The sequence below is a fragment of the Parasteatoda tepidariorum genome, chromosome 12 (genome assembly GCF_982258835.1).
Source record: "Parasteatoda tepidariorum strain Cologne lab strain chromosome 12, Ptep-v5.0, whole genome shotgun sequence".
In the NCBI taxonomy this organism is placed as follows: Eukaryota; Metazoa; Arthropoda; class Arachnida; order Araneae; family Theridiidae; genus Parasteatoda; species Parasteatoda tepidariorum.
In genome coordinates this window covers 58,979,707-58,996,002 of record NC_141766.1, presented here as the reverse complement: position 1 = coordinate 58,996,002, position 16,296 = coordinate 58,979,707, and the positions used below count along the sequence as shown (strand labels likewise).

The 16,296-nt window shown below is 30.9% G+C and overlaps 1 protein-coding gene and 1 long non-coding RNA gene across 5 annotated transcripts in view; both read left to right on the top strand.

The window, feature by feature from the left end:
- The window catches only part of LOC147801108 (ubiquitin carboxyl-terminal hydrolase 34-like), a 40,386-nt gene extending 34,499 nt beyond the window's left edge, over nt 1–5,887 (top strand). The window contains exon 13 of the mRNA XM_087155794.1: nt 5,772–5,887. The gene's annotated coding sequence lies outside the window, so the exon portion shown is untranslated. The remainder of the gene's footprint in view (nt 1–5,771) is intronic.
- Nucleotides 5,888–11,156: 5,269 nt separating this feature from the next.
- Nucleotides 11,157–16,296, top strand: part of LOC147801107 (uncharacterized) — a 44,634-nt gene continuing 39,494 nt past the window's right edge. For all 4 annotated transcript variants that reach the window (XR_015430766.1, XR_015430765.1, XR_015430767.1 and 1 more), the window contains exon 1: nt 11,157–11,350. This is a non-coding gene — a long non-coding RNA (uncharacterized LOC147801107). The remainder of the gene's footprint in view (nt 11,351–16,296) is intronic.

The window sequence follows — 16,296 nt, the reverse complement described above, 5'->3', positions numbered from 1 at the left end:
GTTACATTACTGCATTTTTAGCGTGCTATAGGATGTTCAAAAAGAATTTTCGTTTCGTAATTCATTGTCAGACGCTCGGTGACTGCTTCGCACTCTTGTGCCACAGGTCCTGGGTTTGATCCTTGAGCCGAGCAGGACCGACTCAGCCTTTCATCCCTTCAGTCGATAAAATGAGTACTAAGCATGCTTGGGAACTAAACACTGGGATATTCTGCATTCGGCTGACAACCTAACCAGAAAATTTGCTCCTGTACCCCAGAGCCCAAGGTCTGGAATACTGAGATGGGCACATTAGGCCATGGCCCTCTATAGGCTGTCACTCTATTGAGTTTAGTTTTTAATTTATTGTCAGTCCCACAAAACTCAAAAAATATTAACTTCATTTATATGTATGAGAAATCACACAATCAGTTCTAAATTTATAAACTGATTCTTAAAATATTTTTTGAGCAATATCAAAAATTGAGTTAGCAAAGTGTTTCCATTATTTTGTCCAATTCCTTGTATTTAATGTAATAATACAAAATTTTTGCTACTATTAGGAAAAAAAATTATTTCCTGAAAATACAGAGATTCCCTAATAACAGGAGGATATGTTTATAATGTACAAAAAAAATGTGAAGGCCCTCCTATTTCAATGCTCAGTACCCGTTCAGTTCTAAAAAAGAAAATAATAATAACTTTCGCAAAAGAGCAATTTGAAGAATTATTTCAATCTATATAATTCAAAAAACGTAAATGACATTTCTGCACACAATTCCTATTTGAAAGGCTAAACCATGATAGTTCCAAGTTTATTTTTAATATTAAATTTTTAAAATACAAATTTTTCAATACTTAATAGTTAAAATATTTTGCAAAGAAAAATAATAGTTGGGATGAAGTAAATGTTTTTTAAAGTAATATGTTTAAAATTGCAGCAAAATGTTCGCACATTTCTAGGTTTTAGAAGAAGTCCGATGAGTTCTTGTATGATTGTGTGGCAACAGCCTCGTCAGTGGTCTACTCAGTGTCAAAAACTCCTTGATTCCAGACAGCAGGCATCTGTGACTTCAGAAAGCTTTCGGTACGTCTTCTTAACTCTCAGGTATTTTGATAAAAAATCATAAAAATATTGTTATATTCAGCATTTTAAGACTCAGAAGTTCTCATAATTATTAGTGTAAAAAGTTACATTGAAAAATTATCTTTTAGATAAATTGATTCGATATTAAAGCTAATTAAGTGAAATATTATATTTAAGATTAGTGGTGGTAAAAACTACATTATTTTTGTAGTTTATTACAAAATGCTGTACAATTACAAATACTGTAACTACAACTACTTTTTTTTTAAATGCAGTGACTACAAACAACTTTGAAATTATAGTAACTACTTCTACTTTAAGAGTATACCATACCATGGACGAAAAGTTTCATCGAAAATTCCCTTTCTCCTTCATTTAAAGTGCAGAAAAAGTGAGTTCTGATAAATCTTGATTAAGTTATGAACTTTCAATTGCGGAAAAAAATACTTCGAAACATTAAAATGCAAGCGAATTATTAAAAGAGAACTTAACCGCTGCATAATCCTAAGTTATTGTCTCATCATTTAGTTTCATTTGTATATTTCAAGATTTTCATTTCAGTATTTGAAACTTCGTGGCTTACTCTAGGTTTGTCTGAACTCACTCACGAAGATCGAAGGTCCAGACGTTTCAAAAAATCTTTGATCGCAGAAGTTTCCGAAAATCAAATTTTCAAAGGTGGAACTTAAAAACACAAGTTATTTGTTTGTAAGGGAGAGCCAGATACTTTATAAGCTTATATTCCTGATTAATATTCATTTTTTATCAGTAAATAGTTGTTATAATCATTAACTCAAGAAAGAAAGACATATTTGTAAATTTTAATTACTTCGCCAGGTCATCATAGGTATATGTAAATGGTATAGGTATGTGTAAAGTTTTAAATATATTTTAAGTAAACCAAGAAATATTGAGAAAAAGGGGAAAAAACACTTGCTTAAATTTTTTTCTAATTTTTCAATTTAAACTGTTTTTTTTTTTTTTTTTGTTTGTTTTTTTTTAACTCAAGAAATTTTCCAGAATTTTGACTTGGGCTCACAATCACCCCTGCCTATGCTCAAAATGGTTTTGAATAACAAATTGGCTTACATTAAGTATAAGGGAATAATTAAGAGATATTTGTGTTTACAAGAGTGAGTTTGTTTTTCGAAAATATTTTTTTTACAATTTATTCATTTAACCTTTATACCTATACCTTTTTATACCTATTTCGGTCGTAAATATTTAAGAAACTCGAAGTTATCAAATAATTGCATCTTTTCAATTGTCTAATGCTCTTTTATTTCCTCTTAAAAATTAAGTACATCGAAAATATGTTCCGTTTCTTTTGAAATAACATCAGTGTTTCACACGTGTGTATTCATATGTGAAAGTATGACCAAAGTGATTATCTATTTTACGTAATTTCCATTTTAAATGTTAGTTATACGCATGGATGCCACTCTTCCGTCCTGAGGACTGAAATCAGTTTTGAGAAAAATCAATAAACTGATAAATTCTATCAAATTTTTTAAAAAATTTCGTTAGGAATGTAAAAAATTTTTTGGACAAAATAAAAAAATATTATATCTTAATGAAAACTCATGATATGGTAATGATGTCAGGACTTTTATTAATCTTCTTTTTGTCAGCTTCACTAAATCTTACTCTTAAAGTCTTGACAAATGGGTAATTGTGTAATTAAATTTGTACTATTGCTAAATCTAAATCTGCTCGAGTTTGCTTCCCCTACCCCAACCTATTGTCATGCTGTCACTAGAACAAAAAATAAATAACGGTGAAGTAAAAAATAGAGATATGAATGGTTTCAGTTTGTTCAGTAATAGTTGTAAAAAAATATACAAGGTTAGCTGTTATTTTCCTTTTGCTTGCTAAAAAAACATTAAAAAAAATTTAGAAAAAATAATCAAATGATTGATTTAATGTGTAGCCTATTATGAAGGAAAGGTAAATTTTGGTGTCAGTGAGCTATAAATTTCTAAAAGTTTGGTTAACAATGATAGACAGTATTATTTGGTCAAAAAATAAGTTCAGTCTTGAAATTTTTTCAGAGTGGCACCCCTGGTTATACGTGATTTTAAATACATAATATCTATTAAAGCTCAGCTGCAGCCACAGGGTCATTTTCATGGCATCCACTGACTGACCCGCGAAGATTTGCACCCATCAAATTCGAAAAATAAAATGCGTTAGAACCGTAATTCTTTTCTCAACTGACGATAAGAAGTAGTTGGCAGGAATTGCTACAAACTACTGGTTTTTTTTATCTCCATACACTCCTTTTTTTAAAAAAAAAAAAAAAATAGCACACTACAAACTACGAAAAAAGTAACGATTACAGTAGTTTCACTACTTGTAACGCGCTACTTCTAACTACTGTTTAAGATAATTCTTTTATCTAAAACGTAAATATAATCTCTTATTAATATTTTTAAATTGTGTGAATAGTTTATTATTATAGGCATTTTTTTACACTATCTAAGACCAAATTAATATTTTTTTAAATAATTAATTAATATAAATATTTGTATACCATAGCTTCAAAAAAACTTTGCCAAAATTTTTTCCTGGTTTTTGTTTATTTTCAAAGAAATCTATCTTAAATTATTGTACCAGTCATTATGGGCGTATTTACTCAGCCCATTATTTATTAGGGAATTTAAATTATTAATAAATAATGAAGTTAATACCTTTTACATCAATGTTTTAATAAATTAAAAGTATACTAAAGTTTTTTTGTTAGCAGTTAGGTTTAGTGTTGAAGGGTAATTTATTTATCACAGCTGTTTGCTGAATTGTTAAATTAAAAATGTATGTTTCGTTTAAATTGTTTGTTTGATACATTTTGATTTAGCATATATTTTATTGATAAATAGAGTCAAATCTTGATACCACAAACTCGAATAGTGACATGAAAATTCCTTAATATTGAGAATCAAGAACCAAATATTTTTAAAATGTTAATCAAACTAATAACTATACGAACATTTTGAAAGTTGAAGTACATTTACTTCAAAAAGCCTTTACTTGAAACAGGGTTATCTTTGGTTCTTCATTTGATTTTATGCTTTGCTGAAATGTTTCTGTTCTTCAAGAAAAGTCTTTGACTTCAAGAAAACGTTTTGAATTCCTCAGAAATTTAAAAAAAAAATTTATTTTTTTATTTTTATTTTGAGTGATCAAAAATATTTTGTGAGATCAAGGATCATCCAGAAATATATCCAGCTAAAACAGGTTTTTTCTATTATCATAATAGCAAATGATAGTGTTCCCCCTAAGAGTTTTTAGATGGTTAACCCTCCCTACCTGCCCTTATTTAAAGGTACATGCACCCTCCTTACCCCTTATGTTGTCCACCTTTCATTTAGAAAAAAATGCTCTTTCCTATTCTAAGAAGAAGAAAAAGCAATTAGCAGAAATGTAGAACTTCAGATTACCATTACTAGTGGGAATTATATTTAGGCTATGGCAATATAAAATGTTATTTTTCATATTTGTTTTATTATTTTTAGTTTTGTTTTAAAGGGCACATGTCTAACAAAATATAATTAATATATTTAGCAAGATTAGAGCCCGTCAAAACTGAAGATGCCCATGATTTTGAAAAAGCACCCTGCAAATACATAAGGAATTCAGAATTTATTAAAAAAAAATTCATATTTTTGAGTTAATTCTGCACTATTATTTCATATGTGTACTGACATATTTTAAAAATTAATGAAAACATTACAATAGTATGCATCTTTAATGTTAGAGGGTAAAAAAGATTAAATTTTCCTTAAATGTTAGACAGTTTAACAAATATTTAGAATTGCTAAATTTTTATTTCATTGCTTAATATAATAGCAAAATTACTTGACAACTTGAAATTTGACTTATTCATTCAGCATTCACGGTATTTCATATCTACCAAGTCTCCTGTTTTTAACAAAGACTCTTGTATTTTATGATCATATCCTGTTTACCTGTATATTCTCAAAATTCCACGCATTTGTTCAAGAAATTTAAAAAAAAATTGGTGATAAAATATTCAGTTTCTCAGATTATTCAGAATTATTCTTATTCCTCAACAGAAGGTGCTATTGCCAGTACTGATGTTGAGTGTTAATGTTGATGTTGAGTGTCAAACCATGATGGCTCGGGGGATAGTATGTTTGTCTTCTAATGAAGTAAACCCAGGTTCGAATCCCAGCGACCGATGACTGGTACATACGAATTCTGCATCGGGCTTGCACCGACCACAGTGCTGACATTAAATATCCTCAATGGTAAACGTATCAGGGTTAGAGTCCCCTTGTCGTCAGGCTAAGTGTGGGAGGTTTTCGTGGTTTTCCACTCTTTGTAAATCAAATGCGGATTAGTTCCATCAAAAAATCAAATTTCTCCCAATACTTGATCCAGGAGTTCCCTTGTTTTCTGAATGGGGTTCAAAATTACAAGGCTACAGAGTAGAACATCAGTAATCGTAAACCCAAAATTGGGTCGGTTAGTAAAATCTCCGTAATTTTTATTTCTCCAATGTTGGCATGTATGCTATTTAAATAACCTTTATTTTAAAAATAGCTAAATAAAAAAAAATTTCAAGAAAAAAAGCACTTGCAAATTTATGTGGGACTCATTATAAATGCAATGTATTATTTATTTGAAAGAAATTTAATTTCCATGCTCTTGAATGTGTAGTAAAGTCTAACATAATCTTTTTTAGAGACCAATATTCTAAACATTTGTCACGTCACAAGATTTACAACAAGACACCTCCAGATTCAGCTATTGATGATAGACAACAAATCCATTCAACAAATGGGTTGTCACCTCAAAAGGAAGACTATTCTGATACTTTGAAGCAAATGCAGAGAGCCTCTAATCATCGTAATGGAAAGGTTTGATATTTTTATTTACCTTTTGATGGATATATTATTCTCACTAAGTAATTTTTCTTTCACTACTTATATGTTCTATTTCTTTTTTTTTCTTTTTTTTTTGCATTTTTTGTTCAAATTAGTTCTTAAAACTCATATTTGACATTTAGTTTATTGGGGTGTACAAATAAGTTTCTGCTGTTTTCTATAAAAAATAAGCAGTTTATTCTGAAAAAAAAGTACATTATCTTTTATTCAAAGTATTCTCCATTACTAGACACTGCTTTTTCCCATCTTTCCGGGAGCATTCGGATTCCACGTTGGAAGAACTCTTCATCATTTGAGGATATCCAAGAACCAACCCATTTCCTTGGTTTCTTCAAATGATGTAAACTTCTGCTCAAACAGACCATCTGCCATCGACTAGAATAGGTGATAATCTGAAAAGGCGAGGTCTGGCGAATACGGCGTGGGGAGTGCAACTTCCCACTGAAGTGTTTATCAATTTTCACGCAACAAAATCAATTTTCACGCAAAATCGACGTTTAATGCTACTTGGTTTCAGATTGTATGGAACCAACTTCCTTGTTTTTGGATCATTTCCAGCGATTTTAAACGATGTGAAAATACTTGCTGAGTCACTTGTAATGTAAGAGCAAGTTCTTTTTGCATTCGAGATGAATCTTCTTCCAATAATTCTTCCACTGCATTGTCTTCGTTCAATTTCGACATTCCGCTGTGTTTTTTGTCTTCTACATCGAATTCGCCATTTTTAAACTTCTGAAACCACTTACGATAACTTCTCGCACTTAAAGCAGCCTCACCATATGCTTCTCCAAGCAATTGATGAGCCTAAGCTGCAGATTTCTTCAAATTAAAGAAGTAAATCAAAAGTCCCCGCAAATGATGCTTATTTGGCACATTTTTGCCCGAAAACAATTACGTAATGCAAATACGGAATCACCAAAACTTGAAGGTTATGTTGTTAACAGATGAACAATTTTATAATAAGACATTTAATATCAGTCAATTTCTACGTAACTTTCTAGTAGTGCCATCATGTGATGAACGGCAGGAACTTATTTGTACACCCAATATTTTTATTTTTTTTATGTTCAATTGTGTGTCTGTTTTAAAAACAGTAAAGCATAAATTTATTTATTTGAGAAAGATACAGCAGATTGGAATTAAATATTATGGAATGGAATTTGCTTTGCCGAAATTGAAATCGTGAAGTGGCTTATTCCCAAACCATAATTTATTCATCAACTTGTATTCTTTTAAAGACCACATGAACCTTTAAGAGTGCAAAGCGTTTTTAAAAAGTGCTTATTTTCATTTTTTCATTGGGGTTTTCTAAGATGTGCTTAATTTCTCCTTTTCTAAAATGAGATTCTTATGTTTATCATGTAGATTTTTGCCTCGAATTACGCAAAAACGTGGTTTTCATATTGTTAATTTCAACATTTTCACAATTCATTCAGCCGCAATTAATTTTGACGTATCGTATGAAAGAGCCAATCATTTTATGTGTTTGACGAAATACTTGTGGATTAGGGTGGAACGGAATATTTTTTCGATAATTAAAAAGCACCCATTCCCCAAGATTTGAATAGTATATCACACTTGTATCTTTTCAGACTATTTTATGCATCATCTTCAATCCCTGCAAAAGCCTTAAAATTTTAAAATTCTTTAAATATACCAAGTTTTTGTAAATTTTTAAAATCTTCAACAATTGTCATATGAAAACAAATTAGCTCTCAAAAGTTGTGTATTGAATGAAGTAGTATTCGCGAATTTTCCAGAATTTTTTAACAATATTACTTTTTGAAACTGCTATGAAAATTATAAAATTTCACCAAAAGTACAGAATTTTTAAAAAATCACCAAATTTTTAAAATTGACAAGAAAATAAAACACCTTGCAAACATTTTGTATTTACTAATATATTACTCATGAATTGTTTTGATATTTTTGGTTCATTTTCCTCTTTACTATACACTGGTGTAGATAACTCCCCAAAATTTCCATCTCCTTTTTATTCATTAAATTTAATAAAGATAAGAATTAATTGAGATTCTTAACCTTGAGGGGTCATCTTCTAATTGCATGACATTTTTTAAGCATTTTAATGTGCTTTACTTTTTATCGTACTTTTGTGAAAAAAACTCAATAATATTTAAAGGCAAGATTTTAAGAAAAAGAGTGAAGTGTTTTCACTATTTTTACTAAGATATCTGAAAAGTTTATTCATTTCTAGATCTTTTAATAATTTATTAAAGACTCTCCTTAATAAACTATTAAGTTGTATTACTAATGATTGATTAAACATTAAGGAGACCAAACTTTCATCCGTTTCGGCTTTACTATAAGAACTACAGAGATGTGATGGTTCAGGCGATACAGTGGTTGCCTTCCAACGAGGTGCCCTGCATTCGAATACCAGCGATAGCTGGTCTTGCATCGACCACACCGCAAAATATCATCATGGGTTAGAATCCCCTTGCCATCACACTAACCGTGGAAGGTTTTCGTCATTTTTCTCTCCATCTAATGCAAACGTGGGTTCGTTACATCCAAAACAGTGCTCCACGAAGGCAAATTTCTCCCAATACTTGATCCAGGAGCTCTGGATTGGGTTCAAAAATACAAGAATACGGAGTTGAACATTAATAGTCGTAAACCTTCCCCCCCCCAAAAAAAAAAAGAAAAAACTTTTTTTTTTCAGTGTTCAACGACGGTTATAAAAGAAATCTATATAAATAAGAACCACAATTCCTAGATTGCAGCTGCCCCCCCCCCTTCCCGATTCCAAGAATCCAAATATGTGAAAAAAGGTTTATTCAGAAAAAGAACGCTCTTGTGTTTGATTTCGTAACTTAATTAATAGTTAACAATATTTAATTAGCATATTTGAAGTCACCTATTAAGATTGAAACTCTTAATGGGTGTCTTCATCTGACGTAACCATTAAGATTTACACTTTGTTTGTGAAAATCAGATTATTAGAACGAAAGTTATTAAGGGTGATATCTTTTCGCGTTGTACTGTTTAAATTGTTCATATGTAATGGTGGAAAAAATTCTATTTAATGTAATGTATTTATACATAATTTTTGTTACTACTGAGAAAGAAAAATATATTCTGAAAATACAGACATTCTCTAATAACAGGAGGTTATGTTTATAATATACAAAAAAATGTGATGGCCCTCCTGTTTCAATGCTTAATACCCGTTCAGTTGTAAAAAATAATATGTTTTTTGATCAGTGGTCGGAAAGAGCGAGCTACAAGTAGTGAAACTACTATAGTTTGTAGCGATTCCAGGCAACTATTTTTAACGTTAGTTAAAAACAGAAATAAAGTTCAAACCCAAAATTTTTTATCGAATTTGATTGGTGCACATTCTTCATAGACTCGTAAACGCAAGCAATGATAATGCCTCTGTGACAGAGCGTTAATAAGATCTACTTCTGTTGGTTGGAAAAATCGATGCGAATTGATCCTGAGAAATCGAATTTTTAATATCTGACTTTTTTAAAATTCGATTTCAGAAGAACTATAAAGTATGTTTGTGTGTCTGATTTAGTTTCTTAAAATATCCTCTGCATTAATTAATTAGCATATTTGTGGTCACCCTCTCAGACAATTAAGATTGTGTCCTAGAACATGAAGATCCGATCATTAGATCAAAAGTTATTCAGGGTAGTCCATTCTTTGTTTTTCGCACTGTGCTTTATTTATTTTAGGATATAAAAAAGCATTGATCACTTAAATCACAAATATTTGATAATTTCCAAAAATTTCTTAAACCACTGTTGAGAAAAGCATAAAGTCTTGTGATGCCACAATGGCATTACCTATATTTCCTAACTTTTAAAATATCTTTAATTACTTAAACTTATTTTTTCTAATCAATATTAATCGAATCATATTTAAATTAAATCAATGAGTTAATCTTATAACAGCGAACACATTGATTTAATTTGAATATAATTCGATTAATGTGACCATTATCATTTTTACTAGATCGGTACAACTACTTGCATATGCTGATGATGTTGATATAATTGCTCGTTCCCTTCCTGCGCTGAAAGAGTCATTTCTTGCCCTTGAGGTGGGTGCAAGGCAAATGGACTTGGTCATAAATGTAGAAAAAACAAAATATATGTTATTCTCGAGAAACAGAGTCCCGGACCCCTATTTTAAAATAAATTCTTATAGATTTGAAACAATAAGGAGTTTTACTTACTTAGGATCAATTATTACCATTGATAACAGAATTACTCCTGAAATAAAAAAACCCACTCTATCTGGCGAATGGGCTGTCTATGGGCTAAGAAGATTTATTAAATCTAGGTTTCTTTCTAGAAAAACAAAGTTCTTAATGTACAAAACTCTTGTCCGGCCAGTCTTGAAATTCGCTTCTGAAGCTTGGACAATGACAAAACTGGAGGAAAATTGTATCACAATATTTGAGAGAAAGATTTTGCGGGGTATACTTGGTGGAGTAAATTAAAACAATAACTGGAGGAGGAGATTTAACTTTGAACTGTACAAGATTTATAAACAACCTGATATTATTAAATACATAAAAATAAATAGACTGAATTGGATCTCCCACGTGATTCGAATGAGTGACGACAATACAATAAAAAAGATACTGCTTTTTAGACCCACTGGAAAAAGAAAGCGGGAAAGGCCACGTTTGAGATGGGCTAACTTGATGGAGTCTGATTTTCTTGCAATCAATGAAGGGAATTGGAGATCAAAGATAAATCGGAAGTCATCAGGGAGAAATCTTCTGAGGAAGGCATTGGCTCACATTGGGCTGGCTGGCCAACTATGATGATGATGATAATTCGATTAATAATGATTAGAAAAAATAAGTTTATGTAATTAAAGGTATTTTAAAAGTTAGGAAATATGTAATGCCAATTATGGCATCACAAGTTTGAAAGTTGAAAGAACAAATTCGTAAAAAGTGCATTAGAATTAAAAACTATTTCATTTAAACATGAATTAAAACTTCTTAATATATCCTCATGATTAATCAAGCTAATCTTTTATTCAAAATAATTTGGAATGTTGGTGAAAATTAAGTTCTCCAGTTAAATTTGTCTTCTAAAATAGTTCCCACCGTTTTCGGTGCTGACATACATTAATAATTTCTGCAGAGTAATTGTTGCTCAAAAGTTGTATCATAAAAATATGTTTCTTGCAGGATTGGTAGTTGCAGTTGGAGGGGAAAGGTGACAAAAATTTGTCCACCACAGTGTGCAAGAAGTGCTTAACTCTAAGATGTTTACTTTTTGCTATTGGTGATCAAAATGGACTACAGGTGGCGTAGAGAAGATCTCTCTACTTATGGCAACGCTTCGCATGTTTTCACCACTAGCGTGTGGAGTCATAGGAGAAGGAAGTACGTTAGTTTCTATCTTGATTTTCATATAGATTAAAAACTTTCAAGTTAGAAAGCTATATGGAACTACATTAAACGTAGTTCTAAAAGTAAGCGTCATGGAAATTTTAAAAAATATTTTTGATAATTAATTACGAAAAATGTTAAGAATGGAGAAAATATCTTAGTACATTCCTATACGATTGAGAAGGAGAGGGAAGGGGGGGTCAAGACTAATAAAATGAAGAAAAATAAATATTTCCTTGTAAGAAAAAATAGGTATATTGTAAGTCATTGATATAAAACCCTTAATTCCGATATAATACCCTATCTGTACCCCTTGAGTATAATTAAAAAATTGTTTTTCCTAATATAAAATTGTTGAGCTTAAAACATTTATTAAACTGCTCTTAAAAAATTTTTTCTCTTCATGTAACAGTTTTATAAAAACCCTGTAGTACTAGAAGATATAACAATTTAAGTTCAGTGTAGGCATTTTTTTGGTGGGGCACACTTGAATATTATTAAGAAATTGTTTTTTTTTTTTTTTTTGCTGAAGTAAAAATGTTGAGCTTAAAACATTTATTATACTGCTCTTAAAAATGTCTCTTCACATAAGAACTCAATAGTACTAGAAGATATTACAATATAATTTGCCAATATTTTGAAAATTCTCCATGTGCAGATTACTACACGCATTTATTGTGTCTAATTAATATTATGTTTAAGAAATAAATTAATACTTGTTGATAATTTAACAAAAGTACGTAATGACAATATAAAATAAAATATTTAAAAAAAAGTACCCAAAATTATCACTTTTTATTTATGCTTTGAAACATTTATTATATTCTTTGCCAATTTAAGCATAATTTAAATAAAGCTTTTTAAATATAGTATAAACACGATTTTAGTCAATATGAAAGCTAACTTTAGAATACAAATAATTAAATAATTTAAATGTATTGCAGAAATTATTACTTCTGAACATCGGAGTCCATGAAAAAAAATTTAAATAGCATGGTAAAAACTTAATTTGTTGACTTAATTTGATCTTGAAACTAAGACGAAACTACTTGGCGAGAACTTGGCGAAAAATAATATTGACAGAAATTCAGCAGTTTTAAATCGAAAGCCAACAAGAATACACTGACCTTGTGTCTCAAATAAGTTTATTAAATAAAAACATTAAAATGTACTTAAGTAATTACCAATTTTTTAAATCCATTTACCAATAATTTAATTCATAAGCACCTCATATAAGTGTTTCTCTCTTGTACCTTCAAGAAATGCAAAGGTTTCAAGTTTCATTAAAAGTATTTATTAAACATAAACATTATCAAAATAAGACAGCAACATCTCAGGCCAGAACAGAGCAAGTACCGAGACTGAACCTAAACAACATCAATGCATCAATAACGTCACAGTTACAATCACAGTTAAAACACATATGTGACACCCCTCCTTGAAGTTCTTGAAATTCAGTCAGAATAAAATTAATGATATACATTTTAAAAGTTCACTCACAAATTAAACACAATACTACTAGTTGCATATAAAATCATTTAAATAGTGAGGTCTAATGACCCTTCTTCCAGATCTTGTTCTATACGAACTGTCTGAGTTATTTCTCTGAGGCCCTACCAAAACATTTGCTCCATCAGAACCAGAATTATCAGGAAATTCAAAGTCCGGAACTACAGCAGACTTAAATTTAATCATAGTAGGTCTTAAATGTATGCGGTTCCTTACCAGCGTTTTATCTGAATTTGTTTTAATAATATAAGATCTAGGATTTTTATGTTTCTCTATAACCCGGGCAGGTTCCCAAACACGTTTATTGAAATTATAAGCTGTCACTACATCACCGACTTTTAGTGGTTTGAGCTTTTGCGCACCCCTGTCATAATAACGTTTCTGCCGATCCTGTTTTTGCCCAAGCTGTTTCTCAATGTTTTTAAAAACTTCAACATTTAACAATTTGTTGTGAATTGGAATTTTAGTTCTTAATCTGCGCCCATATAGTAGCTGAGCAGGAGATACATTTAGCCCTGAAATAGGAGTGTTCCTATATTCCATAATTGCAACTACCCATTCTTTTCGATCTTCAAATGCTTTTTTTAAAATGGCTTTTACAATACCAACAGCACTCTCAGCCATGCCGTTGCTTTTAGGATATCGTGGGCTTGCAAAAATACACTCAAAATCCCATTCTTTTGCGAAGCTCTTAAATTCATAACTATTAAAGGGACTGTTATCACTTACTACAATTGATGGAATTCCATATCGCGAAAAACAAGATTTTAGTTTTTTACTAATTTCAGCAATTGTTTTACTACCTAGCCTAATCACCTCAATCCATTTAGAGTAATAACATACTACAACTAAATAACTTACATTTTGAAAGTCCAATATATCTATCGCTATTTTTTCAAAAGGCTTAGTAGGTAATGAATGAGATATTAAAGGTTCTTTAACGTTAGACTTTTGAAATTTTTGACAAATTTCACATTTTAAAACTAGCAACTCTATGTCTTTTGACATACCCGGCCAATACATCACTTCCCTAGCTCGGTTTTTGCTTTTCTCAATACCAAAATGTCCCTCGTGTATTAATGATAACATTTCATTTCTAAGAGAAGATGGAATAACTATTTTTGAGTCTTTAAGTAACAACCCACATTCTAAATACAACTCATTTCTAATTTTGAAGTAATGTTTTACTTCCTGAGGAACACTTTGTGCCTCTTTTGGCCAACCCTTTTCACAATAATCATAAACAAATTTTAACACTGGATCAGACTTTATACCATTTACAAATTGTTCAACTCTTCTCTTACTTATTGGAAGTTGTTTGACAGTATGTACAACATTAAGCATATCAGGGTCATCATTTACCTTATCTTTTATATAGGCTCGAGAGAGAGTGTCAGCTAAAAACATCTCACTCCCTTTTACATACACAATTTCAAATTGATATTTTATCAACTTCAGAAGCATCCTTTGTAGCCTTGAAGATATAGCATACATTGGTTTTTTAACAATACTTGTTAAAGGTTTATGATCACTTTGAACTACAAACTTTTTACCATACACAAAATTATGATACTTTTGTACAGCAAAAACAATCGCCAACATCTCCTTCTCTATCTGAGCATAATTCTGCTCTGTTTCAGTGAGACTTCTAGAAGCATAAGACACTGGGTGACCCTCTTGAATAAGACATGCCCCAATCCCATCTTTAGAACTATCACATTGTATTACACTAGGTTTAGAACTATTATACACTTTTAATACAAATGAAGAGCTTAACAAATCCTTAATCTTACCAAATGCAATATTGTGTTCAGGTTGCCAATTAAATTCAATTTTATCCCTTAAAAGAGTTCTAAGAGGAGAAGTAATTGTTGATACATTAGGAATAAATTTTGAGAGGTAGCTTACCATACCCAAAAATCGCCTCACACCATCTTTATCAGTTGGAATTTCCATTTCAGTTATTGCTCTTATATGCTGTGGATCAGCTTTTATTCCTTCTTTAGACACTATTTGTCCCACATATTTAACCTCACTCACTCTATACTGAAATTTCTCAGGGTTAAATTTTATATTACATTGCTTTGCCCGTTCAAAAACTTTGTTAAGTGCTACATCATGTTCAATATTATTTTTACCAGTCACTATGATATCATCAAAATAGATTTCTACTCCCTCAATATCATCAAACAATTGTACATTACGTTTCTGGAAAACTTCAGGTGCCGATATAATACCAAACGGCAATCTTAAAAACTGATAACGGCCAAATGGGGAATTAAATGTACACAAATCTGCACTCTCGTCGTCTAAAGGCACTTGCCAGAAACCATCTTTAAGATCCAAGACAGAAAATACAGTTTTACCCTCTAACCTACTAATTAGCTCTTCAGCCGTAGGAATGATATGATGCTCCCTTTTTATACTTTTATTTAAATTCCTCGGGTCAAGACAAATTCGAAGATTCCCATTAGGTTTCTCCACAACCACAAGACTATTAACCCAATCAGTAGGTTTATTTACTTTTCTAATTATGTCCTTAGCTTCTAGGTTATCTAAAGTACTTTTTAATTTATCAAGAATGGCCAATGGTACCCTTCTAGGTGCATCAATTATTGGTTTTACATCAGGCTTTAATTCAATATGATATGGATCCCCTGGGAATCTACCTAAGTTACTAAAGATATCAATATTCCCATTTATTACACTTTCCTTATCAAAAGAATTTATCACATGCACCTTCTTAATTAAATTCAACATCTGACAAGCTTTCAGACCCAAAATAGGTTTTGATGTTACATCGATAACAATAAATTTCAAAAACACTTCATCTCTACCATGTACACATTTCAAATCAATTTCACCTTTTGGTGTTAACTCAAAATTACCATATGACAACAATGTTACTTTCGTATCAATCAATTTTTTATCAACAGATAATGTCATGCTATTAAATACAGTAAGTGGCAATATATTTGCTTCTGCACCAGAATCAAGTTTAAATTCAATGTCATTACCCTCTACTTCAATTTTTGTTAACCAGACATTTTCTAAACTATGTACACTAAAATTTTTATCTTCTATAACAGAATCATTGACATGACACTTTCCGTATGTTACACTATCTATAAATAGAGAAGCGTTATCAGAGGTGTTTTCAACTTGGTTAACACTTTTTTGTGTAGGTTTTGCTGTTTTACACACTGCTGCAAAGTGGTTTTTTTGTTTACACTTCGCACATGTTCTGCCAAATGCAGGGCAACTCTTTTTTGCATGGTGTTTCCCACATCGATAACACTTAAACGTATCACTTTTCTGGCTTTTTTGCACAACTGCTATTTTAGGGTGATTTCGCTTAATTTCATGCACTTGAGATGCTGCAGTGACAGTTTCCAGTTGAACTTTACTTGTCTCCGCCGCTCTAAGAAAAT